At 39.1% G+C, this 27,852-nt stretch overlaps 1 protein-coding gene across 1 annotated transcript in view; it reads right to left on the reverse strand.

Moving 5' to 3' along the window:
* Positions 1–8,064, reverse strand: part of TBXA2R (thromboxane A2 receptor) — a 254,737-nt gene extending 246,673 nt beyond the window's left edge. The window contains exon 1 of the mRNA XM_044053863.1: positions 7,831–8,064. The gene's annotated coding sequence lies outside the window, so the exon portion shown is untranslated. The remainder of the gene's footprint in view (positions 1–7,830) is intronic.
* Between the last annotated feature and the right edge of the window lie 19,788 nt (positions 8,065–27,852).

Raw genomic sequence — 27,852 nt, forward strand, 5'->3', positions numbered from 1 at the left:
GATATAAACCCCCTTTTTAACATGCTGATAGGATCCAGGAGATTAGAACTGGTGAGTCCATCTCTACAAAGGGGCCCACTCCTCTTTGCAATCTGCTTATCTGATGTTAAAGGCCTTGGGATGCCCAAGTTTGTAGGTGACTGCAAACTGGGAGCAGTCACTAAATCCACCAAGATGAAAACACCCTTCAGGAAAGTCTAATACAGAAAAATGCTTGGTGCCAAATCCATGACTTAAAAATCATTACCAAGAAATGCATTATTGCACCTTTTGGGAAATCTACTACTCAGCTATGTCATCAATTAAACACCCGTAAAATTTGATTCACTAGTCAGGGATTGGGAACTCATGTAGACAGTAACCTAGGCTTTGATCAACATGCGTCCAAGGTAGTAAGAAAAGGTGATGGCATTTAGGTCCAGCGAGGTCATCTCACCACTGTACTCACCCTCTCATCAGACCCATCATAGAGTATAATGCCCACTTCAGTATGTACCTGACCAGACAAATGCAGCAACTGGAATGTCCACAAAGGATCCTTACAAAAGAATACAGGGAATAAACACAATGTCCTACACTGACAGTCTCACTGATACTCAGTATCATACATACTTATAAGAAGTGACCCTTGCCTGGCATACAAGGTATCTCTGGATCTTGGTTTGTTTTGATGAACCTTTTGCACATCTGCAAAAACAGCAGCATCAGGACTACTAAATGAAAATTTTGTTTTTGACACAAATAGGACATGCTGGAGAGACGGATATGTTTCTCAGAGAATGCACTCACTCTTAAACAAGGTTCCTATCCATGTGAAGTTGTGTTCCTCCCCATCCCTATTTAATCACAACTTCGACCAATGGATGGGTAATCAGAAATGAGCATTGAAATGGAGAAATCCAGACATGAAGATATATTCAGATTGTTTTACTGAAGTTTAAAATAACACTAAGTGCTTTCATCCACTATGACAAAGTACTGACTGCAGAGTATGCAGTGTTCTCCCCATTAACAGTTTAAATACAAAAAATGGCCAATCACAAATACCTTAGGCTCACATGCTATGAATAATTAATTAGTTGAACAATGCCAAATGCTTTGATTCAGTTTAAAAATTCAAAATCACTATTTAATATAAAATTGTCATTCACAACACCAAATAGACATAAAAGGTCCTTGAAATATACATTAAAATTTGAATTAAAATCTCTGCTTCTAAGGTGTGTAATTTAAATGACATTCAAATCCATAATGCAACAAAGGTATTCATAATGTACCCTTTCAATAAAATGGTGAGTCCTAAATGGTAAATAAGAATGTTGGAGGTAGAATATTTCTGAAAAACAGGATGCAAAAGCTGCTTCTGCTGTAAACTGTCTTATGTCAATATAAGAAGTAATGTTAAGTAATCTAATTTGGTGTTGTGAACGACAATTTTATATTAAATTGTGATTTTGAATTTTTAAACTGAATCACAGCATTAGGCATTGTTCAACTAATTAATTAATTATTCATGGAATGTGAGCCCAAGGTATGTGTGATTGGCCATTTTTTCTATTTAAACTATTAATGTGGAGAACACTGCATACTCTGATGAAGTCTGTACTTTATGTTATAGTGGATGAGACTGCCCATGCTATGGAATAGACTTCCCATACATATCAAACAGAGCACCTCACTGACCCTCTTCAAGAGAAATCTTGATGAGTGGATGGGAAATAGAAAATTCAGCCCGGGGATCACTCCAGTGGCTCTGCTTGACAGAGGGACTGGGAACTAAGGTTGGGTGGCACGATGCCAGGGTAATCCTATGGGCTAGGCTTGTAAAGGCTGCAGGGCCATTAGCCTAGTACACACCTATGAACCTAAGTAAAAGTATTATTTGCTCATGCCTTGTCTCCTAAATTTTTTGTTTACATTTAAATGTTACTTGTTGAAATGATTGATGTTTTCTTCTCTTTTTTTTTCTGTTTTTCCCCTTTTTGATTGAAATAGAATTGTTGCAAACAGATATCTTATCATTTGTTATAAAAGAACAAAACTGCAGTACAGTATATAGTACAATCTCTAATCAGTTATAGTTACGCAACCGATATATGAGGACAATGCAGTACTACTGGGATACCTGTAAAGAACAGGTCATCTGCTCTGTGCTGCTAGTACTACAATAATCAAATAGTTTTAAAGAATGCGTCATCTACTATATGCTGCTAGTACAGTTGTAGTCAAGAGCATTTAAACTACAAGTCATCTGCTATATGTTGCTAGGGCTATAGTATTCAAGCATATTTAAAGAATGTCTCACCCGTTGTATGCTGCTAGCACTACAGTGCTCAATAACCTTTAAGGAATTTATTTACTATATGCTGCAAGTACTGAAGCACTTAAGAACATTTGAACTGTGTGTTATTTGCTGTATGCTGCTAGTGCTGTTGTACTCAAGAATATTTAAAGAATGTCTCATCTGTTATATGCTGTTCTACAGCTACTTCCCTGCTCTTGCATAGAACATGATCCTTAGAAACATTTCCCACATCCACGAATTCAAGAAAACTCTCAAAAAGTACAGAAGGTGCAGTGGTGCAGCGGTAGCATTGTTGCCTCAAAGCAAGAGGTTTTTTGGTTCGATTCTCGGCTGGAGTGCCTTCTGTCTGGAGTCAACATGTCTACCCTGCATTCGTGTGGGTTTTCTCCAGGTACTCTGGTTTCCTCCCATGTTAAAAAAACATGCATCTGGAGCATTTCCCCCTGGGCCTCCGGTAAAAATTGGCTTAGTTGCCAGTTTGACTTTCCCGGTTAACAAATGTTACATAAATAAAAAATAATAAATAAAAAAGGTACCTTAATAGCACATGGATTTGATTCTGTAATCATCCCACATGAACTCGCCCCTTTCTCTATCACTGTCCTCTCTATTCCTCCCTTCCCTGTTACGATAAGTCATTTAACTGCTCTGTACTGTACAATTACCCCCTGAAGATAACCTAATGTGTTATGTGAATTCGTTCAAATGTTTAATTGTATATTTCTTTGCTCTGTTTTTTCTTCAGTGTTATACTGCATCTTACTATATTGTAGTGTGGAGCTTTAGCTACATTTACTTAACTGTTTTATTATATATTTTTCACTGTATTCAACTATAATTTTGTAATTTTTTCTTGCTTACTTGTACTGTGGAACTTTTTCCCTGGCCTCCACTGAAAAAAGGCTTTTGCTCAGATGGCCTATTCCTGTTAACAAATGTCAAATAAATAAAATCCTATATGCTACTAGTACCAGAAGTCTCGAGAACATTTAAACTATATGCGATCTATATATATGCTGCTAGTGCTTTAGTACTGAAGCTTATTTAAAGAATGTCTCATCTGTTGCATGTTGCTAGTACTATAATACTCAATTACTTTTAAAGGACAGTATCATCTGTTGTAATCTGCTAGTGCTATAGTCTCCCTAGTCCCTCTCCTCCTATCATATTGCTCTAGCTGACTACTGGTGCAGGTTAACATGTGGCACTCAGAAATTTCTTCATAAACCAAAACAACACAGTAATAGATTGCCGTGAGGCTAATATGATTAACTCTGTACAAATCACGAAAAACTATGTGCTTAAAAGAGCACATCATCTCTGTTACATGATCAAGCCAAAGACTTAAAAAGCCCAAAGTCCATATAAAAACTAAATCAAAATAAATCTATGCTTCATCATGGTTTCCCTGTTCCAAAGCTTGAAGAAAAGGACAGGACCTGTGTTGTACTATATAATTCTAAAATGAAGTTGTCAAACTAAGGACAAAGAAAGAAGTCCTAGTCTAAAAACTATATTAGATTTACCAACAAACAATGTAGACTCTACAAAGAAAATGGGAACTCTGGGGATTACATTTGAATTAAACAGATTTTCATTTTAAGGCAGCAATGATTATTTGTAGTATATATTTGCAATCTTCTCTGTGTAGCACAATGGTCTTTGAAATTAATCCAAACAAAAAAGGTATCAGAATTTAAATGCCTTTCAAAAAATGATTCAAGTTTTGAGTAATTATGCATACATAAACTTTACAGTTTACGCACATACCAGATATATGTATGAGGACGATCAATACTGTTCTGTGATGTACACTTCTGAAAAAATACTTTTATCTGAAGGTCAACTCAAAATTACTTCCTAAACATCTTCTGTTATTGGCCATGTGTTAAGGATTACTCAGAGAGATGTAATGGTACCAACATACATTCTGACAAAAGTTAAGAAATTGACCAATGTAATGCCACAGGTGGCAGCCCATTTTGCAAAGCTAGAGATAAATTAGTTTATTAATAGCTTTGTTGCAGCTGGAAGCAACTTATTTCAGACCCGATTCTGTTTAACTAGTGGAAAGACATTAATAATCAAATCCAGATGATAATTCATGATGTGCATTACATTGGTTAATTTAATCTATAAGCATTTTGTCAGCATCTATTAGTATTGTCAAGACTACAATCAGTTTGTGTATTATTTCCCAGTGCAAGACACAGCTTCCTGTGTCTTATATTCTGTATATGAGGAATGCATAAGGCAGTTCAAGTGCCTGCTCTGAGAATACAGACTGTCTGTTAAAAGATACAGCTCTTCCACCATGCATAGAAATATACTGAGTGGGTGAATAAAATTATCCCTAACTTTAACTTACTGATGACTAGCCAAATTCCAGAAAACCCAACCAGATAGAACTAGAAGAGTGTAACTACTATACAACCATCACACATAGAAACAATTACTGATGTGTTCTCATAATACAGTGAAGACTTTTCTATGCTATGTCATTATGTACAACTTTGTATAATGCTGAAAATAAGACATTAGTTAATAAATAAGAAATGGTGCATTTTTTTCTCTGAAAGGATAACATGCATAAGAAACAAGTTCTCATCTATGTACTGCTATGATGAGTAAAACATGTTTAAAAATGCATGGCACAGATTTCCTTTTCAGAGTCAGTCAAGCAGCCAGTAAGTGCTAGAATTAGTAGAATCAATAAGGGACAGGCCATTGATGCTATCACTTCTCATATTTGCTAAGAGAATCTATGTTTCTGTGTGATGTCATTGATGTTTGTATGTGTGCTTACCTGAGCATACAGGTGATTAAGTAAAAAAAAATAAATAAATATTCAGTCCCGAACAGAAAGCAATGTCCATTAGCTGTACAATTACAAAAGATCAGTTACCTGTTAGAGAATGTAATGAAATACTCTTCCAAAATGGTATAATGCATAAAAACATAAGCGATATAATAATGCTTCTGGAGAACAGTTGGCCCAGTTCTCTCTCTCTCACACACACACACACACACACACACACACACACACACACACACACACACACACACACAGTTGTCCGATGTTTCAAGAGATATTTAGAGAATTATTTTTTGGACTGATTAGTGTCATGTTTTTATATAATAAGGAAAAACACTACTGCGTGGACATTCTCATATTTCAGCACAATGGAGTACATGTACTGGGGAAATAAAATATAATGTAGTCACAGGTGACTGACTAATTTAAAACTCATGTCATGTTAAAAGATGCTAAACTGTGCACTAAAGTTTATACTGTATATCAGCTCAGGAAGTTGTCACAAACACACAGCACTAGTTACAGAAGGATGTGCCAAAGTAGTACACGTTTAACTTTTAAGGATAAACCTGCCTGTCTTCTATCAGCTGCACTGTTGTGCTGCAGCTAAATGCCTGCTCGTCTGCATCGAAATTTAAGTGATGTACATTTGTTTTTTTCTTGTGCAGTCACAATACCCAACAATTACTGATAAAATTATCTATGTCATTAACAATTTTATGCTCAAAATTCAGGTTTATTAATGTGCTTTTTAACAATCGAAACAATCAAAACAAGACTTGTTACAAACAATATAAAAATCCAAGCTAACTCAGTCAGTACCAATGTATGCTAAATCAAATAAATGTCTAATTTCCATAAAAAACTAGCCAGGTAAGGTATTCACAGAGCTTGGTAGCAAAAAGATTTAAATCCTGAATTCACAAGGGTAACCAACAGATCTGCTAGAAGACCCCCCCCAAAACTGAACGCATAACCCATGCAGAGCAATAGGGCGTAATCTACTCATTCAGAAAGCAGGACCCAGATTCTGAACAGACAAATGCACTAAAACCAGCTATTGTAAATAAGGCTATACAGGACAAGTGCTGTGTGTTGGTAATAAGACATACCAGTCAGTAACTTGGCTGCAGAATTTTGCACAAACTATAAATGGTCTAGTTTGATACTAGGCAATCCGAGGTGCAGACATTGCAGTAGTCCAGTCTTGAAGAGACCAATGCATGAACAACAATCGAGAGGTAGTTTTCAACAATTTATCAAGCAGTGTTGTTGCTGTTTGTATCATCTGTAGATTAATAAACAGGTTAAATATGTAACAGTATGCAAGCATGTGTCTGTGGGTTCTGGGAGTATGTGCGTGCAATGCAAGTATTATTGTGTTTGCATGTCTGTGCATTTGCAGTTAATGGAAATGTTTTACCATCAAGAGCTTTATGATAATGTTAAATAAACCTTCATGTGTGTGTTTGTTTCTACTCGTGCATGTGTCTAAGTGTGTGTATGTATTGTGCAGGCATTGTGACATCAATAACACAGCCCATATGCTTGTGTATGCATGCAGGTCTCTTTATTGTAAAGGCACTGTTACATCAACAACACAGTAAGCAAACAGTTTATAAGTATACATATGTGTGTGTGTGTGTGTGTGTGTGTGTGTGTGTGTGTGTGTGTGTGTGTGTGTGTGTGTGTCTATTGTTTAGGCATTATGACATCAAAAACACAATAAGCAAACAATTTATATGTATACATGTCTGCATGTATTTTTGTGTACTCATGTATGTGTCAGTGTGTACACACACGTGTGTGTCTATTGTCCAGGCATTATGACATCAATAACACAATAAGCAAACAGTTATATGTATACATGTCTGTGTGCGGGTCTATTCAGGCATTATGACATCAATAATGCAATAAGCAAATAGTTTATATGTATGCATGAGCGCGTCTGCATGTGTGTCTGTTGTTCATTCTCTGTGAAATCTTTAACAGAATAAGTGAACAGTTTATATGTATACATGTCGCGTGTTTGACTGTAGGTATTTTATGATCAGGAATCAGAGTGAACTACATCCAGCAAATAAATTTGTGTCCTACAACCTGTATCTATCAACACTACAACTCTGAGCAAGTCATTAAGTTTACCAGTCTTACTAGGTCACTGCACAGAATAGCTTAATATACCTGGCATTCCTTATTCATCAGTCAAAAAGATACATTAAAGCTTGACATTGACATTTCTGAGAAAACATGCACACACACTGCTTTTTTAAATATGGTTATAGTGCTTTACACGGAGAAGAAGTGTTCTCGTACTTCCACAAATTATGTTAATCGCTGTAAGTATATATATTATTTTTTGAAAATAAAATCATAGCTAGTTTAAGAATAACTTCTCAAACACAATTATGTTACAGATTTAGAAGTAAGAAAGTCTGACAAATAGAGAGTACAGGATAAACTGACATGTCTGTCTACTATCCTACTACGTATCAGTACTTCATATGAACGGACTGCACAGAAATCACAGTTGCCACTCATCAAAAATAATATTCTTAAGTGTTTTGAACACTATTATTGATTTTAATCGACTAAAGTGAAGCATCTTATTTTTTCTAAGATGCCTTTGATTTTAAAGTAGACATTGTGGTATTGTATTAGAAAGCACGGAATGGAAAACATGCAAAGATTTAAAAAACAGAGAGCTTGCCTTGAAAAAAATCCAGAAAGCAACACACTAGAAGAAAATAAATATGTTGATAAGGTACTGTCTTGTCCTTCAGTTTCTTTCTTCTGCTGATTTGGAAATAAAAGACAAAAAGCTAAAGTGGTTCCACTTTTGTAAAACAATCAGAAATATATCACTCTGAATGCTTCTCCATATTTGAGAAACTGACTACTGGAAGATCAGAGGCAGACAGAAAGACAGCGAGAAAGCAGCACATTTTTTTTCCCCATAACTACTTTTTATGGTTTGGCTCCCGCCTTCTATGAAGCAGACCTCCTCCCCTGTCATCAACTTTCACCCCACCCCACTGACCAAATTGTCTTAAAGAGAGAGAGAGGGAAGCTACAGTGCAGTGCATGGAAGTTTTCACTAGCCTATTTTATTTATAAATTCCTGCATAGCATTCAGGAACTCCACTTCCCCCTCTGCTGTGGGATGTTCATTTTGTTTGCCAAAGTTTACATTACAACACAGACATGGTTTATCACCCTAAGAGTACATAAGATTCCAACAAACTTAATAGCTTTTCTGCATACAAAATAACTCAACACTATAACCTAAGTGCAGCAAACATAAGCATAGAAGCAAAGCGGAAATAGGTTATTTTGCCCACATGCTCAGCCACATCTGTCTGCATTGCATATGATAGCACCATTCAACACTTTAAACTTATTCACATAAATGTTCTGACAAGCCCAGATTTTATGAAACAGAGTAACGTATGAGACCGGGCATTGTAGTGCCTTTAAAAATGCTAATGCAAGCACACCTCTAGATTTCCTAATTAACTAACAGTAAAGGGAGGACACCGAAATGCAATACCACAATCAATATCAGAATTGCTCCTAGAATCTCTCATCCTGACACTTGAAAACATACATAACTGCATTTATTTTTTGAGACATTATAAACCTCCATTCATTCTGAACAGAATATTGTATTTAGTGCAAAAACAATAGTGCATTAGAAATAATCCTGTAAATCAAAATTGGAAGCACAAGTAATAAAATGCTAATATGCATTCTTCTATATTTTTACTGAGTTTGTAAATGAGTTAATCCACAAGATTATTAGTTCTTCAAGTCCATACAGCTTTTAAGTGAAGACTGAAAAAAATCAGACCAAACATTGCATTGTATGAAAGCACTTAGCATTTTAAAGTCTTAACCTGCTATGCTAAGCTGCCAGTAAAAGGGAAGCTTCTTAATACATGTCTTGACTGCTCAGTGGTTAAGCTCTCTATTGCATAGCTGTAGGGTCTGTGGTTCAATCCTTCCTGGTGGTCATTATCTGTGTAATAATTGCTTGTTCTCCCAATATAGGTTCATAGGTAGGTACTAGGCTATCTGCCCGAGGGCATTTATAAGCCTAGCCAGAGTGTGTCGGCTTTCGCTGCCCCATTGATTAATTAACTGATCCTCTGTCAAGCAGAGCCAATGAAGTAATCCCAGGAGTGTGTTTTCTGTTACCCATCCACTTGTCAAGGTTTTTCTTGAAGAGTGTTAGTGAGGAGCTCTGCCTGATGTAATTTGGAATTTTGTTCCAAAGCATGGGAAGTCTCTGTGACAGGAATCTATCCCTCCAGCATGTTCTATTTATTGTTGTGGCGAGGTTTAACTCACTAGAGCGCATGGCTCGCAGTGACTTGGATTTCTTTAGGTGGAGCATGTCCATCAATTCTGAGTTGGATATGGCTTGGTAAGTCAGGCAGAGATCACCTCTGAGTAAGCGATATGCCACTGAGTACAGCCTGAGTTTTTTCAGTCGGGCTGCATAGGACATATGTTTGAGACCAGTAATCCTCTTGGTGAGGTACTTTTGTGGTCTTTCCAGCTGTTGGAAGTGTCTTGTGAGGTACATCCCAAATGGGGCATTGTACTCTATGATGGGTCTAATGAGTGATGAGTAGAGGTGCGCTATAACCTCTTTATTTCTAGATGCGAACCCTTTAGTAATTAGATGGGTCACATAGAAGGATTTCCTAACTACTTTAGCAATATGATTGTCAAAGGAGAGATTACTATCTACCTGGGTCCCCAGATCTCTTATTACCTCTTCTGTATTAAGGGGGCTGCCACCTATGTGGTAATTCGTGGGTGTTTTGTTTTTCACAAATGGGATGACTGTGCATTTTTTGGCATGTAGCTTGAGGCCATAACTTTGACACCAGGTGTCCATCTCAGAAAGGTCCTTTTGGAGGATGTCCGTGTCAGCTGGAGAGTCAATTATGGCTCCCTGTTTGCAGTCATTGGCAAACTTGGTTAGCTATAGTCCTCCTGTGTTTGCCTGTATTTCTGAGACGTATATGCCGAACAGTAGGGGTCCCAGGACCGAGCCTTGTGGGACACCACTTGTCACTGGTTTAGAGTCGGACCAGGAGCCCGCTATTCTTACCGTGTGAGTTCTGTCTGTAAGCCAGTTGGCAACCCATCTCGTGACGTAGGGGTTTATGTTCAGGCTGGTGAGTTTTTCTGTAATACCCGACTAGGTAATGGTGTCGAAAGCCTTGGCGAGGTCAAGGTAGGCTGTGTGAACCACCTTTCCCTTGTCTATGGCCTTGGTGACTGTCTCAAAGAAGTCAACCAGGTTTAGTAGACATGATCTGCCCTTAACAAAGCCAAACTGGGTTGGGTCAAATGTTTGGAGGTTCCCAATGTCTTTGTTAATGAGTTCCATGATGATGCGCTCCATAGCCTTGCAGACCAGACTAGCCAGGCTTATGGGGTGATAGTTACCAGGGTCAGTTGTGGCCCCTCCTTTGTGGAGAGGAATAACCGTTGCTGTGCACCACTCTATGGGCATGTAGCCTGTGGAGAGGCTGAGGATGAACAGTGTGTTTAGGTGGGGGGTTAGTTCATTCTGTATGTGTATATGTGTATGGGAATTTATTTATTTACACTTTAACTGGGTTAGTCCCACTAAGCCAATGGCATCTTCAGGGGATACCCAAAATGGTATTCATACTGACTAGGGGAAATTTGGTCACAGCGCAAAACTTCACCTACTCTTTATTGTAAGTATTGTGGGATCTTTTATATACATCCAAGATACCACCAGCTCAGGCAAATTGGGCCTCAGTTCAACATCTCAACCAAAAGAGGGAACATTCAGGAGCACAGCATCCCCTTATGCTACACTGCAGTGTCCGTATTGGAAAATTAATCCAACTACCTGGTGCAGGAATGGAGTCCACAGCCTTCTGCACCAAAGGAGAATCTGCTACCTGTTTTCTCTTGTTACTTCAAATTTCTTTTAGAAATATGTTGGTTAATAGGCTATGTTAAACTCTCCAAATATATTGCTTTGCCTGGAAATTAATACAGAAGATTAAGGCTATGAACTGTTAAATAGAGGCTGACAGCAAACAATGAACTACAGGAAGTAGCTTGTTGCTTGTTGTGCGACTGAGGAAGTCACTTTGGTAGCCACTGCACTGGGACAATTGGGCTTGGATCCTCACCAGTCTCCCTGACTGCATTGTGTGTAACTATCTATGAAATCACGCATTCTTCTTTCAGGTGTTAGTTTAGAATGGCAATTTATGAGACAGCAAGCAAATGAACTGATCTGCATATTTGAACGAGTATTTGAATTTTGGCATGTAGTTGTGTTTATTCAACACTGAGATTTAGTATTTGAATATTTGTGATTCTATGCACGCTGGGAAAGGGAATATAAAAAATCACCTGCTGTATCCTCTCCCTCCCTCCTCAATGCAACAATTTAAATATCTACAGTCTGTAATGCATACACAAGCACATTATCACAATTCAGTGCTAAAACGTTTCCCCCCAACAGACAGATGTCATCACAGCTCAACTAAGGCCATAGCCAGCCACTGTCTACTCTTTGCTTTGCAATGCTAAACACCACAATATTAAAACAAAGTTCTCTATTATCTCGTTAGCTTGCTGATCACATTAACTCAATTAACATAATAGCAGAAAGCAGAGTTGTAGGCTGTATGCATTAAATGCAATGTTTCCTGGCTCCAACCTACAGCTGTGCTGTGTTATTATGTACCAATAAAATGACTGCATTTATTACCAAAGAATTAACTATACTAGATTACCTTTACTCATGTCTGTGCATATAACATAGACAGTTTCACTTCTGCAATAATAAATATACATATGCAATAATTTGCAGCCAGAATTAGGGCACTCACTAGACGAAACATAATCAAGCACTGCCTAAGGCAGCACACACATACCAGAGTTCAACAGAGGAGGAAAACAAGGATAAGAAAACAGATCCTTCCCTCCAGGCACTGCGAAATAAGTAGGCTCCTGTAAAATAGACATATGGCATTGAGGTCTCTTACCAGCATCAGTATGAGGTCAGGGTTCACTCTATAAAAATGTGCATAATGCAAACACTATGCCTTCTATCACCGCACAGCATGCATCCTTTCTAAATATTTAATAAATATTTATTTCAAGCAAAGAAAACAATCTTGCCATCTTTATGTTCAAAACACATGCCTTCTGGATGCTTAGATATTACCAGCTTGGTACTGCCTCTCTGTGGTCTCAGCAAACCACAATATGTATCTAACATACAGATTTGTGTCCCAGAGACTCCCCATCTATGAAATAGACTCCCTTTCCATGTCAAGCAGAGTACCTCTTTACCCCTTTTCAAGCGCAACATGGATAACTGGATGGGAAATAGAAAATACATCCCTGGGATTCCACCCATGTCCCTGCTGGACAGGGGCATCGGGTACTGATTTGTCTATGCATGGGCTAAACTCTTGGCTAGGCTTATATGGGCCTCAGGGCTAATAGCCTAGTAACTTCCTATGATCCTATGAACATGCCAGTGTGACTAGACATGCCTGATTGTAGCTTGCAGTTCCAGTCTGCGTCTTCAGATATTATTAGAAAAAAGTCTGTGAAAATTATTTGTGGCTTGGCTCATTATAGTACTGGAATGCAAGCCTGAGCCGAGCTTATACTCCTGCTTGAACCTAGCTGTAGCCAGCTGACGCTCACCCACCTTTATTCACAGGTTCATGTTATCTCATTAGGTAAAATACTCTTATGATTTTTATTCATATTTGTGAATGAATGTTCCTGGGATCATAATGTTGAGTACTGAAAGGAAATCCTGTTGCAAGACAGGACATTTAGAAACTGCCTCTATCAATTAGTAGCACTGGGGCAGTCCTGTGTTAAATTTCCTTATTCCTGTCCATTGATCTAAGCTGCATTTGAATAGGGACAGGGATGAGCTTCGTTTTACATGGATGGGGAGTCTGTTCCAGAGTAGTGGCATCCTCTGGGATATACAAATGTCTCATTAAACCATCCTGTACAGAAGAGATTGAGGTCTTTGGATGTTATTTTCCCTTGTGGGTAGTCTGACTATTTGGTCCAGAGCATTTGTGTTAAAGCCAAGTGGTGGTTTATATTTCCTAGTCTATAGCTCATAGTTTGAAGTCACCAAGGAAGATGCAATTGGGTTTAATGCTGACAGACTCCATTTTGTATAAGTAAGGGCTGTGGCATTCTTGGGTCATAGATGTCTTTCTGTAGCTAGCTAGAATATAGGTTCATAGGTTGGTACTAGGCTATCAGCCCTAGGGCCTATACAAGCCTAGCCATAACAACTACCTGGATATTTCTTCCCACAATATTTACTTCTCTGGACCCCTGTCTAGCAGGGTGACTGACGTGATCCCCGGGGTGAATTCCCTATCTCTCATCCAATCCTCAAGGTTCCCTTTGAAGAGGGCCAAGGAGGTGCTCTGCTTGACATGTATGGGCAATCTATTCCAGAGTATGGGGAGTCTCTGGGTCAGGAACCTATCCCTCCAGCATGTTTTGTTCATTGTGATGACAAGGTTTAGATCCCTGGAGTGTGTAGCTCTGAGGGATTGGGATTTCTTTAAGTGGAGCATGTCCAACAGCTCAGGGTTTGACATGGCCTTGTTTGTTAAGCAGAGATCGCTTCTGAGTAGATGATATGCCACAGAGTATAGCTGGAGTTTTTTTTGACTGTCAGCATAGGGCATCTGCTTTAGGCTTGTGATTCTTTTAGTGAGGTATTTCTGCTGCCTTTCCAGCTGTTGCAGATGTCTTGTGAGGTACATACCAAATGGGGCGTTGTACTCTATAATGGGTCTAATGAGGGATGAGTACAGTGAGACAATGACCTCCTTTTTTCTGGATGAAAAGCCCTTAGTGATGAGGTGTGCCACATAGAAGGATTTCCTGACTGTTAGGGCAATGTGGTTATCGAAGGTGAGACCACTGTCCACCTATGTCCCTAAGTCTCTCATCACACTTTTGGTGTTTAGTGTACTGCCACCTATGTGGTAATTCATGGGTACATGTTTTTTCCCGAAGGGGATAACTATACATTTCTTGGCATTAAGCTTAAGCCCATGGCTCTGGCACCAAGCATCTGTTTCTGTAAGGCCCTTTTGTAGAATATCCACATCATTTGGGGATTCAATAATGGCTCCCAGTTTGCAATCATCTGCAAACTTTGTTAGCCAGGGTCCCTTAGTGTTGGCCTGTACTTCAGAGAAGTAGATGCCAAGCAAGAGCGGTCCCAGGACTGAACCCTGAGGTACTCCACTTGTCTGGCACTGGATTTGGAGTTGGCTACTTTTACAGTCTGAGCCCTGTCACTAAGCAAGTTGGCAACCCATCGAGTGACATAGGGATTTATGCCCAGCTTAGTAAGTTTATCTATGATTCCAGTGGGGGATGGTGTCAAAGGCCTTGGTGAGGTCCAGATAGGCTGTGTGGACTGCTTTACCCTCGTCCACAGCTCTGAAGACTGATTTGAAGTTAATCAGGTTCAGGAGACAAGATCGGCCCTTCACTAGCCCAAACTGGGTGGGGCCCAGTGTTTGAAGGTTGCCAATGTCTTTGTTTATAAGTTCCACGATAATGTGTTCCATGCTCTTGCAGATCAGGCTTGTTAGGCTGATGGGATGGTAGTTCCCAGGATCCAGGGTGGATCCCCCCTTGTGGAGTGGGATAACTGTAGCTGTGCGCCACTTAGTGGGCATGAAGCTTGAGGTGAGGCTATGATTAAACATGACACTTAGGTGAGGTGCCAGTTAATTTTGTAGTTCATGTAGTACACAGCCCGGGATGTCATCTGGTCCCATGGATGCTGTATTCTTAGCTTTGGAGAGTGTGGTTTCTGCCTGTGTGGCCATGATTACTGGAATTTGGCAATCTTTTGGTATTGAGATGGGCCCTTTAGGGGGTGAGAGGGGGGTGAAGTTGGCGCTAAATCGATCAGCCAGGATATCACAGCCATCATTGTTGCTATGCTGCACTCACTCGTTTTCTCCATTATCTTGGTGTTGGGTGCCTTCGCTGCAGACATCCCAGAAGAGGAAGACGTCCTTGTTTTGAAAAAAAGCAACTTTGATGAGGCACTGCGAACCTATGACTACATTCTTGTGGAGTTTTGTGAGTGCTCCGATGATTTTGCACGCTGAGTGGATGGGAGAGGGCCTTCTCTTGGTATGAATCTCTTACACGCTTAGTTATTAATTGTTTCAGATCTGACATGAGTGATGTTGACAACAGATATGTATAATAGATAAAAAGGTGGCCACAGTCTGACTTGAGTGACAAGAAAGGTTGTCATCTGAGCTGTGCCCACCAGTTTAACTGTGGGATAGACAAATTACTTGGATCATGTGAAGATGACAGCGGAGGGTGAACTACCTGCAAGGTTTGGTGGAAGTTTTAAAGTCAGGGTATTTTGAATGAATCCTATCGATTTGTAGAAAGGCTCTTCTGGGTTGGGTCATACTTCTCAAGTGTTCAGAGTTTTGGTGCATATCCATTGTTTCATGGATCTGTACTTTTATGTCAGATCATTGAGGACTGTAGTCAATAAGTAATTCAAGATTCGTATTTTATCCTCTTTCAGTAATTTTAATTTGTCTATAGTTTTTGAGTAAAGAAGTTGAGAGTTATGAGTTGGGGTTTTAGTACAAACTCTCCTAGCGGCAGCGTTCAAGAATGTGAACCACGTCTGTTGTCGTATTAACTACTCTATTATTATGGTTTGTGGGTCTGTAAGGCAAGTGGACTGCACCCCTTGATCAACTTAATTTTTTGAAGCCATGTAGACTAGTATATGGAGTAGACTGAGAAGCCCATAGCCCATAAATTTGAGGTTGTTCTTGATAACTTTTTTTTCTTGTAGTGACTGCTTGCAAAGATCACAGTTTAAGAAGAAAATTGCCACCACATATAAATTGTTTTGTAGATAAGTTTGTCCAGTCATTCGTGTAACGTGCAAGTCTCTTATTGGTAAACTGCAATCTAAGTTAGACCTGTTTGTAAGGGGCACTCCTCCTAACACACAGTAGGGGGAAATAGTTTGTAGATAGAACAGTCTGTATTTCAGTATAGTTTCTTTACAGACTGTTGAGGGGATGGTATATGCCTCGATCCCACTCTGAACCTTTTGCTTATCTGCAAAACATGTAGTATCAGAATTATTTGATCTAGGGATTTAATTTCGTTTGTGACATGATTAGGTCATGTCCTGTTCTAGGGTCAGGTATGTATCCCACAGAATTCCCCTTCCCTGGAACAGGATTCCCATAAATGTGAAGCAGAGCTCTCTTTTCTAACCTTGTTCAAGAGAAACCTGGACCAGCATATAGGATATTGGATGTGCACCCCAGGTCAAGCACCCATGTTTCTGATGGACAAAGGCATTCTATACATTTTTGTTCTAGCTTACATGCCTCCAATAACCTCTAAGGCCCACATACTTGTGGTTTCATTTGGGATGCTTGACTATATGTATAAAAGCCCAGTGATCATTAGCCTAACATACACCCATAAAGCTGTATGGGGTGGTGACCAAATTCAGAATCAGCCCAGGTGAAATGGAATACATTTTACAAACAAAACAATATAGAAATGTAATAATATTTCAGATTTTCACATAGATTACATATGTATTTTATTGAATAATGTAATATGTCACTTTCTGAAGTGGGTCAACCTTCAGAATCAGGTGCTTTTGAGTTCCATCGACAGTACATCATAAAGAGGATTACTGGCCTCAGACAAATACCCTACACTGACCGCCTCAAAAAATTCCAGCTTTACTCCGTAGCATATTGACTACTCCGAGGTGATCTCTGCTTAACATAGAAAGTTATGTCAAACCCAGAGCTGTTGGACATGATACACCTAAAGAAATCCCAATCCCTCTGAGCTACACACTCTAGGGACCTAAACCTTGTCACCACAATAAACAGGACATGCCGGAGGGATAGATTCCTGTCCCAGAGACTTCCCATACTCTGGAACAGGCTACGCATCTATGTCAAGCAAAGTTCTTCATTAGCACTCTTCAAGAAAAATCTTGATGATTGGATGGGAAATAGGAAATACACCCTGGGGATCACTTCTGTGTGTCTGCTCGACAGTGGCACAAGAAAATAACTTTCTTGGGTGGCGTAAACTAGGGAACCTTGTTGGCTAGGCTTACATAGACCCTTGGGCCGATAGCCTAGTACCTACCTATGAACCTATGAACCTATTGGCAATATCCTTGGGGTCAGTATATTTAATGCCATTCTGTTGTAGCTCAGAGCATATCTGAGCATTGCCATTTAGATTCTTGACATAACTATAGAATGCCTTGTGGTTGTCTTTGGAATCTTTGGCAATTTTATTTTTGTAACTAGCTTTGGAGGATTTTATGAGGGATCTCAGCTTCTTACTGAGGTAGGTAAGGGAGTTTTTTGCATCCTGGGATTTTCCTCTTTTTCTGCAACAGTTTCTTTCTTCTGTTGTATAGTTTGTTTATGACAGGGGACCACCAGATTGGCTTCCTTTTTTTTGGAGGAGAGTGTCTTGGTTCTATTTGGGATGGCACGATTCATGCACGGGTGGATGTGCTCTTGCAGTGCCTTAGTGTAGAATTCAGCAGTCGAACTTTCAGCTCCCGTCTGCATGGGTGTCATGAAGTTTGTCACTTCTGACTTGAGTAACATGAAGTTGGCTTTGGAAAATTTTTTTACGGAGGTTTCCTTACTGAGGGGTGGGGGCAGGATGTGGATGTCAAGGGTGATTTGCTTATGATCAGACCTGACCAATGAGGGGGTAACTACTGGTGTGGAGCATCTATCTCCCATGTTGGTAATGACCAGGTCTAGGATATTGGAGCCCCTGGTGGGACAATGGATTAGTTGATCCAGGGCGTTGGAATTTATGAATTCCAAGAACTGTTGGGAATAGGTGTTGGTACCCGAGTAGTTTTGCCAGTTAATGGCAGGGTAGTTGAAATCACCCAGTATTAGGATGTTTGGTTGTATCTTAATATTTTCCAGTATGTTTAGAAAGGTATAGTGAGAATCTTGGGATATGGTGGGGGATCTGTAGCAAGCTTCAATTTGGATTGCAGTCTTACCTAGTGTTAGTTGCACCTGGAGAATTTCAGATGCATTGTGTTGGGCAACTAGCCTGGAGGTGTGAATATCCATGGTGAATATGGACACTCCTCCACCTTTAGTGTTTTGGTCTTGGATTGGTGGCCGAAAAGTGTAGTAAGAGTTGTAGCCTGGTATTGCAGGGGGTGCTCTCTGGAGCCTTGAACCAGGTCTCAGTTACTGCACAGATATCAATGTTCTCCATTTTTAGGAATACCTCGACAGAGTGCATTTTGAGGTTTAGACTTCTAGCATTGAGTAGCATTACCTCCAGATTTTGCATGCTTGTATCTGTTACGGTGGTGGTTTTGTCCTTTGAACCTTGCCTAAAAAAGGCACTATAGGGGTGGCAAGAGCTTTAGCTAGTAACCTGAATCCCAGGGGTGACAGGTGCAGACCATCTCTGGCAAAGCATCGTGGTTTGTTGATCATATCGTCCCAGGCAGACAGATACTGGATCCCCTTTGAATGACACCAGAAGCTTAGCCAATTGCTGAAGTCAATCATTTTGTCCTTATACTGTGGTATCATTCTGGGCGAAGGCAGGATGCTACTCAGGGACTCAGGGCTAGGGTCATACCTGCCTGGGCCACATTATCTGAGAGCTCTTCCATGTCTCTTTTCATGTAGTCCATGGAGGTATGTCTCGAGTCATTCACTCCAACATGGACAATGAAAGAGTCGTATTTGTACTTGTTGTGGAGTGACTTGAGTGCATGCATTATGTGGCGGATCCTGGCACCCAACAGGCAGCTGACTGTAATTTTCTCCTTGCTCAACCTGCTGACTGGGACATCAGTGTGCCTGACTACAGAGTCACCTATGACTAAAGTGTTGGGTATGTTGTCTTGCCTTAGGGGCTGTTGTTGGGTGGCACACTGGTGTTGTGAGCTATGTGTCACTTTGGTTGTGACTGGTGTTTGTGTTTCAGCTTCGGAGGTCCTTGTTGCTTGGGCAGGTTAATATTAAGGGCCTCTGCATATGTGGGTTTGGTGTTGCTATGTGTGGGTGTTGATGGTGTGGGTTTTGAAGGTCTATGTGTTGCTTGAGGTGTAGTGCAGGTGTTAACCTTCCCCTCTTGACTGTCTAGCACAATCTTGGCTGGAGAGAGCTTTGCTTCCAGTTTAGCTATGTAAGTGCATCACTCGCAGGTTGTAGTGTTGGGTGGTAAGAGGAGAGGGTTGTCTGTGTACATGAGTCAGTTGCTGCATTGCCCCAGTATGCCCAGATTCACCAGGTGGACAGGAGAAATCACCAGAAGCTGACCCTTGGACATGCCTTTTTAGGTGCTTTTTTGTAAAGTAGAAGAGCTGTTTTCCCTTACCTTTGCAAGGTACTTTGCAATTATAGGTTGTTTAGTGCCCACAATTAATTTCTCCTTATTAACAATGAGAGTTGAGTGCTTGTATCAGTTTAAGGCTTCCTAGTGCTTTCCAGCAGGTTCTAGAGCAAGTGCTAGTCACAGGGGTTCAGATTTTAGTGCTACTACTGAGTAACCAGCTAGTTCTAAGGGAAAATTTGAAGAGCAGACATTTTCGCACCTGGAATAGTTTAACCGTAGCCCCGCAGTGCTGCATGATGTGAAAAATACACAAACACATGTGTTTTTTAAGCCAGAAAGTTGAAAGGGATAGAAATCAGCCCAAATGGCTAAAATTACAATTTCAGAGATGGAAACCACTCCTCTCCCACTGGTAAGCAGCAGGACTTCCCTCTACCACAGCAAAGTCTGGATAGCTCTGAACACAGAAAATAAAGTCCTGAAACCAGCAGAGCCTGGGATCTGGACTATACTAGCTAGGAAATGTGGGAAACGAGCAAACAAGATAGAATATATATATATTTTTTTTTTGGTTAAAACAGGCTAAACAATGCAATAATACACTAAATAAACACATAAAAGGCTAACACACTTGAGTGTGTAGCCCTAAACAGTAAATACAATTAAAACTCTACAAAATTAGTAATTTAAAACTTTTTAAATTAATCAAGGCAAGTGCACAACTGAAAAATGATTTAAGCGGCAGTAATACAGTAGAATAAGTAGCTAGTCTACATATACAGAAAAGTCTATATATACAGAAAAGCAGCTAAAACACACTAAAACAATTCAGATGCAGTGCAACCAAGAGTACTTGAGTTGTAGCAATATTAAAGCAAGTACAGTTTTAATAAATGCACTAAAATATACTCTATATTTCCAAAATGTTTGAGAAGCACAGTCAGAACACAAGGATATTGGGGCAATTTTTTTTTTTTTTTTTTTTTAGGAAAGGGAGAAAGGAGGAACAGAAGGAACGAAACTAAGTGGGTTGGCCTTCTCAGATGTTCTCTCTGTATTAGGTAGAATGAGCTAATGACACTGGACTGGGCGGAGTGTCCAAGATCAAATTTAGAGTAGAGGCGGGCAACTGCAAGGCCAGCAGGTATAAAAACAAGATGCCAATAGGTAGGGAGGGTGGGACAAAACATTACAGAAATGTTTATCACAAGTGAGCCAATAGCTATGAAATACAGAACAAGTATACAATACAATTGCTATAAATATCTAGAATAAGCAATAACTACTACAAATAAGCAAAAAACAGGCTACTTATTGCGATATATCACAGATCAGCTGCTCCTCCTCAGATAGCTCTGTGTGTAATGGCTGAAACACTTATGGGTGTAATCTTTTAGTAAAACTATGTGTAATGAGAGAAAACAAGAAGTGGTAGACTGTGATGTGTGTGTAGTATAGTGGGTTAGGTAGGGTGCGGACAGGGGCAAGACTTGGTGGTAAGTAGGTGTAGTCTAAGTTCCTTTTTGAAGGGTTTAGGGCTGGGAATGGATCTTGTGTGTGCAGGGACTTTATTCCAGGCTTGGGCTACAGTGCATTTGTATAGTAGTTTACCAACATTTTTGTTAGGTTAATAAATATCTAGGAGTTGCTGGTTGGATGTGCGAAGAGTACGAGAGGGGGTATAAGAGGATACAAGGGAGGAGAGGGATGTGCAGGTAGATGGTTTATATAATGGAGAGTGTGTGATTTGATGCTGAGATAGTAGGAGCTGTTGGGGGAATTCAAGAGAGTTGACTGCAAGGCAGTGGTGAGAGTTGTAAGGAGAGTTGGTGGCAAACCACATCTCAGTCACTACACAGATGTGTACATCCTCACAGACAAAGAGGGATTGCAGGGAATGGAGTTTCTTGTCTAATTTAATAACATTGATCAGTAGTACCTTCATATTTTCCATATGTGCTATTTTCACATGGAATCCAGACAAATCTGAGAGGACATGAAGGTTGTTTAGCACTTACTCTCCTTGCTACAGTAACTCTGACAGTGGACATGTCAGGAGCTTTGCAGCCATTATCGTTTAGAATTCTACACCTCTTCCTTGATGTGATGCTGCAGCATGTGGAAGAGCATATTTAATTTCCACTTGTAACTAAAGAGAAACTCATGACTATGTGGGCATTTTATGACATAGTCTCTTTCCGCATGGTCCTGAGAGCTGTTAACTGCATCCACACTGAAAACAAAGCACACTTGCTTCCACATTGCCATCAACCCCCTTCTTCCCCATTTTGCACTTGGGGTCAGGGTATCACATCAACAGTGAATATCACCTAGAATCAATGCTCACACAGCTGGATGGCTATTTCTGTATTTCAGCTGGAAGGGCGTCCACTCCAACTTCTAGGTGGGGAGCTGTGCACAGGATAATATATATAAAGTAGCTGTGTACCAGCTAGGCAGTTGCCATGATTCCCATATATGACATATGTTTGAACTATATCAGTGTTTATTGCAGGATGACTTGCCCCTGATCATCTATTTGATAGGGGCATATCAATAATTATTGCCCATAGAAATTGTGATCATTCACTCTGTAGACTTGGGTAGAAAACTACTCAGTGGTGTCTACTGTTGTGTGCTGCAGATGACCCTGGATACATCATGTAAGCATGGCTGATGACTCCCATCTGTAGCCCTCCAGACTATGGCAGTGACTGGAGAGAATACTGCAGTATTACAGACATGTAACATCATTGAATGATGTACTGGGACAGCGAAAGACACACTTCCACTACTTAAGAGCTATTAAATGGAGCACTGCAGTATCTTTATAGACCTGAAGCAAAACATGTTTCACAGCATGATGCTACAAAAAGTGTTAGAACATGAGGACACAAAAGCACTGCCTGACATACCTGTGCCAGCATTGGAAGTAGAGCTGAGTGAGTACTCATTGAAGGAAACAACTGTGGTCCTCATGCAAACAGATAGTGGTGCAATGTGTTTTGGCATATTTAGAGCATCAACATCTGGTTTACAACTAGAGTAACACAGAATAAAAGTAATGCATGCAACACACCAAGGCTATGTGTTTATAGTCCATTGAATGGCCACACTGTGCATCAAACATTCCCATACCAACATAAGCTAGAGGGATGGACAGGTGCAGTCATTATCACCTGCATAGGTGGGATGGGCACAATGATGGCAGGCAGCAATGCTAGTATTGGTGGAGTGGTCATGGGTGGTATATACAGTAGCCACACACATGGCGACGAGGTTAATGGAGAATCAGGGCGTCATCCACCATTGAAGAGGTGGAGCTTGCAAGGGTGGAATGCTGGCTGATTGTACCATGTGCTCCTGCATAATTCAGGACTGGGGCCATCCTGTCCAAGGGATGCAGTACCATGGTGTGTGTGTGTGTGTGTGTGTGTGTGTGTGTGTGTGTGTGTGTGTGTGTGTGTGTACATGTGCATGTCAGTTACACGGGCAACCCACTGTAGCACCATCTGTGGCATTTTAACAGAATGTTGGTGGCCAGAACCCCACAAACAAGTGCAGGTAATTTTTACTCATGCTACAGCTACAGGGGAGTGTGATTTTGTTGGAATGTGTGGCCCTATCTGGTCTTCCTGGTGGGGCGTGCCATCAATGGAGCATGTGGAGTGTTGGACACATTCTTGGGTGTCCCCACATGCAAGGGTGGAGGTGCCATGGGCAGTGAAGCTATCACTGGAATGATGTGCATCTGTGTAAGGCTGCCACTTGATTATGCAATGCACATCAGTTTCATAACAGGACCATGGTGGTTGGTCACTTGCATCATGTACTAGTGGACACCAAGTGGTCCACCACTGCCCACACTAGACATGTCTGTACCAAGCCTTATATGTAATGTCACTCTGAATGTGTTGCAGAATGTCCTGCAGTCCCTGCAGCAGTGGCAGGTCTTCATTCAGGCCAACATAGCACAATCAACATCTCTGGCATTGTCTGGTAAATTACTGAGTATTATAGTCTGTCAGTAATGCCACGTGTTAGAATTTCAAACTTATTATTCTTCAAAGAATGTGAGTGAATGCAAAACTTGTTGTTTTATTAACTTATTAAGTGAACTACAGTAATAATTACCATTATTCCTTTGCACCTTTGACCCCATATTATTTTGGAATCATGCCAACCTACAAAATGCTTTAACATTACCCCCCCCCCTCCAAAAAAAAAACCACATTAAAAAGATCCTAGGCTCAGTTCATTTAGCGTTTTGGTCTTTTATTATGGACTTCATCAAAACAATTTTACCAAACAGCACACAGTCCATTTAAATACCATTCAATCCAATTTCCAGCAACCTAAAAACTCACATTTAACTTTGAGACACCTAATGTTTGCACTTTCTTCTAAACCAGGCTGAGTGCTACCATTCAATCTAATCTGCAATGGTTCTACTTTAGACTTACAGAGCATCTATGTCACCCCCTGCAAAGTTTATTCCATTGATTCTAACACATTCTACTAAACCGTTTTAAACTCACTGCATACCATAGTGTGTTCACTTAAAGCATTGTTGGTTACTTTGTTTTTGATAGCATTAAGATGCTTTCCAATTTTAATAGCTAATTTTCTATTAGATTTTTCCACATAATAAGCAGTTCAAGTTATAACAGCAAGCTAAATACATAACTTTCTCAGAATTACAATCTTATCTCCCATCTGAACAAAAAGCTTTTATTAATCCTGGTAAAATATTTTACAATTGTTAATGTACTGACATTTTTATCATGTTTATATGAGAGAGAAAGTTACAAAATTATGTCCGTATTTATCTATTCATCCTTTTCCTAAGATTTCTTTTATACCACCACTCTACCTGAAAATATTGGGTAATTACATAGCACCCTTACTTAATTCTATACTCCCCTTTATAATCTTCCAATTCTCAGTAATTATATCCTTCACATTCTTTGACTCAATAACGTATCTATCTGGCCAAACTGAACTGTGATCTTTCTTATCTCCAATCTTCCCTTCCTGTTTACACCCAATATTTTCATCTTTCAAAATGGGTTTGTAGCTACTTTGCATCTTTCCAAGAATACTATGAAAACATTCTTGAATATGCTAAATCATAGCTCCTGTCTTTAAACATCTCCAGCAATTTAACCATCTCTTTAAGTAAGTCTTCTTAGTTTGTAAGCCTAGATATTCTTATTTTTATTTATTTATTTTACATTTGTTAACCGGCAAAATCGGACTTGGAACAAAGCCAATTTTCAGCGGAGGCCCAGGGAGAAAGGCTCCAGATGCATGTCGTTGTAATGTGGGAAGAAGCCGGAGCACCAGGAGGAAACCCACACGAACACAGGGAGGACATGCAGACTCTGCACAGAAGGCACCCCAGCTGAGAATCAAACTGGAGAACCTCTTGCTGTGAGGCAACAACGCTACCGCTGCACCACTGCACCATCCAATATTCTTATAGCTCTATATTCTATATTCTTATAGCTTGGCCTTTTAATGTGTCACTTTTGCAGCTTCTGGATGTGGACTACTACTGTGTAGGTAACTATTTCTAAATTTTGTTTTCCTATAAATACTTGATTATAGTTTTGTAATAGCTACTTCAATTTCAAGAGTTATGTTTAAAAATTGATCTTATGTGACCAAATGGTTGTTTCATTTAAAAATTCTATAGATTCATTAAACACATTCTCTACCTTGCCATATTAAAAATATAGTCTACAAAATGGTTTATTAAAAACTATGTTTTCTTTATATTTACGGTTTTCCACCAGTTCAGCTGCCCATTGTGCCATCACCAAACCAGTATAAAAAGGTGCCATATTTGTCCTCATAACCACCCCTTTTATTTGTCTAAATATTTTGGCTTTGAACAAAAAGTAACTGTTTTCAAGTATTAACTTATTTAGTGTGCATGATGTTTCAATTTTTCTGGTGCTTAGATCATTATTCTTACATAAATATTTCCTCACTACCTTTATCCCTTTGTCTTTTGAAATAGAACTATATAAAGCAACTACATCTATAGGCACCAAGAAATAACCATCCTCACATTTGAGACAATTGTCATTTTTTGCACTAAATTAGAGAGCTCACATTTAAGATGGAACTGCCACCACTTCCTTTTTAAAAACTTCATCCAATTAATACATGTATATTCTGCCTTACTTCTTTTAGAAGTGACAGTATGTCAAAATGAAGGGCCTTTTTTTTGAATCCTTAAAATACACAAAAATAAGCTTCTTACCTTAGGATGTTTCATTGCAAAAATAAATAAATAAATAAATAAAGAATGTTATACTAATTTCTTCTAAATGCAAAAGTTCCAGTAACTGTAAATCGATTTGTTGATATCCCAAATTCAATTTTCTCTTATTTATGTGCAACTTTTCTTATCTGATAACATTTCCAACATTCTCTGCTCATAACGTCTGGAATCCATGATAACCATGCCTGCCCCTTTACCTGCTTTCATGTATTTAACATTTTTCTTCTTATTCAGTTCCTGCAATGTTATTCTTTTTTTGTTTAGATTGAAACATTTCTTAGTCAGATTACTATTTCTCATCCTTCTAAAATCTTCTATATAAATTTACTCAAATACATTAAGAGTGGATGTCAATCCAGGATTATAAGGGCTACCCTTTTATAACATTTAAAATCTTTATCTGTTTAATATTTAGTTTCATTCAAGACATGTTTTAAATTTAATATTCTTGTACATAATTTTAAATCACAAATAGTTTTCACTAAAGACACTCTTTTTTGATGGTTAGAAAGAAAAACAGTCTTCAGCACTTACCACAAACCATATTCCCTGTTTCAAGCATATTTGTTCTTTTCTTGGCTGAAATACTTATCTACTGTAATATACTCACACTCTATGTTTTTGTTGCTACCAATATTAAAAATCATAATTTCTTTCTGTGGTGACAGTATTAATACAAATTACAGATACATCTCTATCATGAACCATATTCTTTCTCTTGTCATATTTGTATGTGTAATTTTGCTATAAGAACTGCATACAGTAGTAGAATCTCCAAAAATAACTGTGAAAACCCTTATCTGACCACCATCTTTAACTATATGTGGTGAATTAAAACTAATTGTATAATTACAATTTTTAGATCAGTGTTCCTTACTAAATGAACCATAATTCAGAAACGTGTCCTTGAAACAGTCTCTCTCATTAAAACTGTCTCTGAACTTTCCTGTTCACTTAATGGCTTCTGTAACTCGTTGGCTTCTTGTCAGTTTTCCTGCACACGTAATATATTCGGTACCATGTTACCTTGTTGTTGATTTTCCTTTTTCTCCCAAATGGGGGCTATGGAAGTTCTAAAAACTCTCTGCTTGGTGATAGGTTGTGCACTCCATCCAGAACTATTTGAAAGCCTTTTTGCACTCTCTCAGCTAATCTTGTTGACCTAAATGGATAATTCATATTTTGCTTTCCTCCCTCTCTCTCTTTTAAGAGTGTGAAATGCTATGATAACCTTCTTGTAATGGGGCCAATGTTGATGATCTTTCAGTTTTCTGATTCGATAAATATTCCCATTTATAATCAGAAAAATCCCTAAAAATTCTTTCCATTTCAGTTATTTTTGATCAGTTTTAAAATAATATTTTGAGATAACTTCATTTCTTTTTGTAACACTCAAATGTCCTTATTATACTGTACTAGAATTTTCCAGAAATTCATTTTCTGCACAGTCAAATAAATTCATCAGCTCTATGCATGCTTCACAATTCTTATCAATTTCATTAAGAAAATTAAAAGGACACAGACATTTAGGTACTATTTTGGCTTTTAAACTAGCTTCCAGGAACATGCTATAGGAAATAAAAGCTTTGAATCTCCACAATTATTTTTGCAAGCATTTCCAAAGATTCCTTTACTGTACTATATAAATACAATGTTTATTGTAAAATTTTTTTACTGATTGCCTTAAAAGAATTAGTTGGGCTCTTAAACTCATTACATCTGAGTGAGGCCTCCAGGTGCATCTACAGTTAACTCCCACTGATGCCTCTATGCGTCAAATCTTGCTTGTTCATATTTATATGAGTAATAATTCCAAAACCATGCTATGTACAAGGTTTTAAAAGTTTCATCTTAAGGCATATACAATGGCAAACTCAAACACAACTGCATTAATATTTTATCTCTGTCTAGTGCAGGTAAATAGATATTAACTGTTTTCTAAATATCCCAACAACCAAGTAACACAGACAGAACTCCTTACCCTCATATGAAAGC

This window comes from Protopterus annectens, chromosome 13.part0 (assembly GCF_019279795.1).
Source record: "Protopterus annectens isolate FY-2018-M chromosome 13.part0, PAN1.0, whole genome shotgun sequence".
NCBI lineage: Eukaryota > Metazoa > Chordata > Ceratodontiformes > Protopteridae > Protopterus > Protopterus annectens.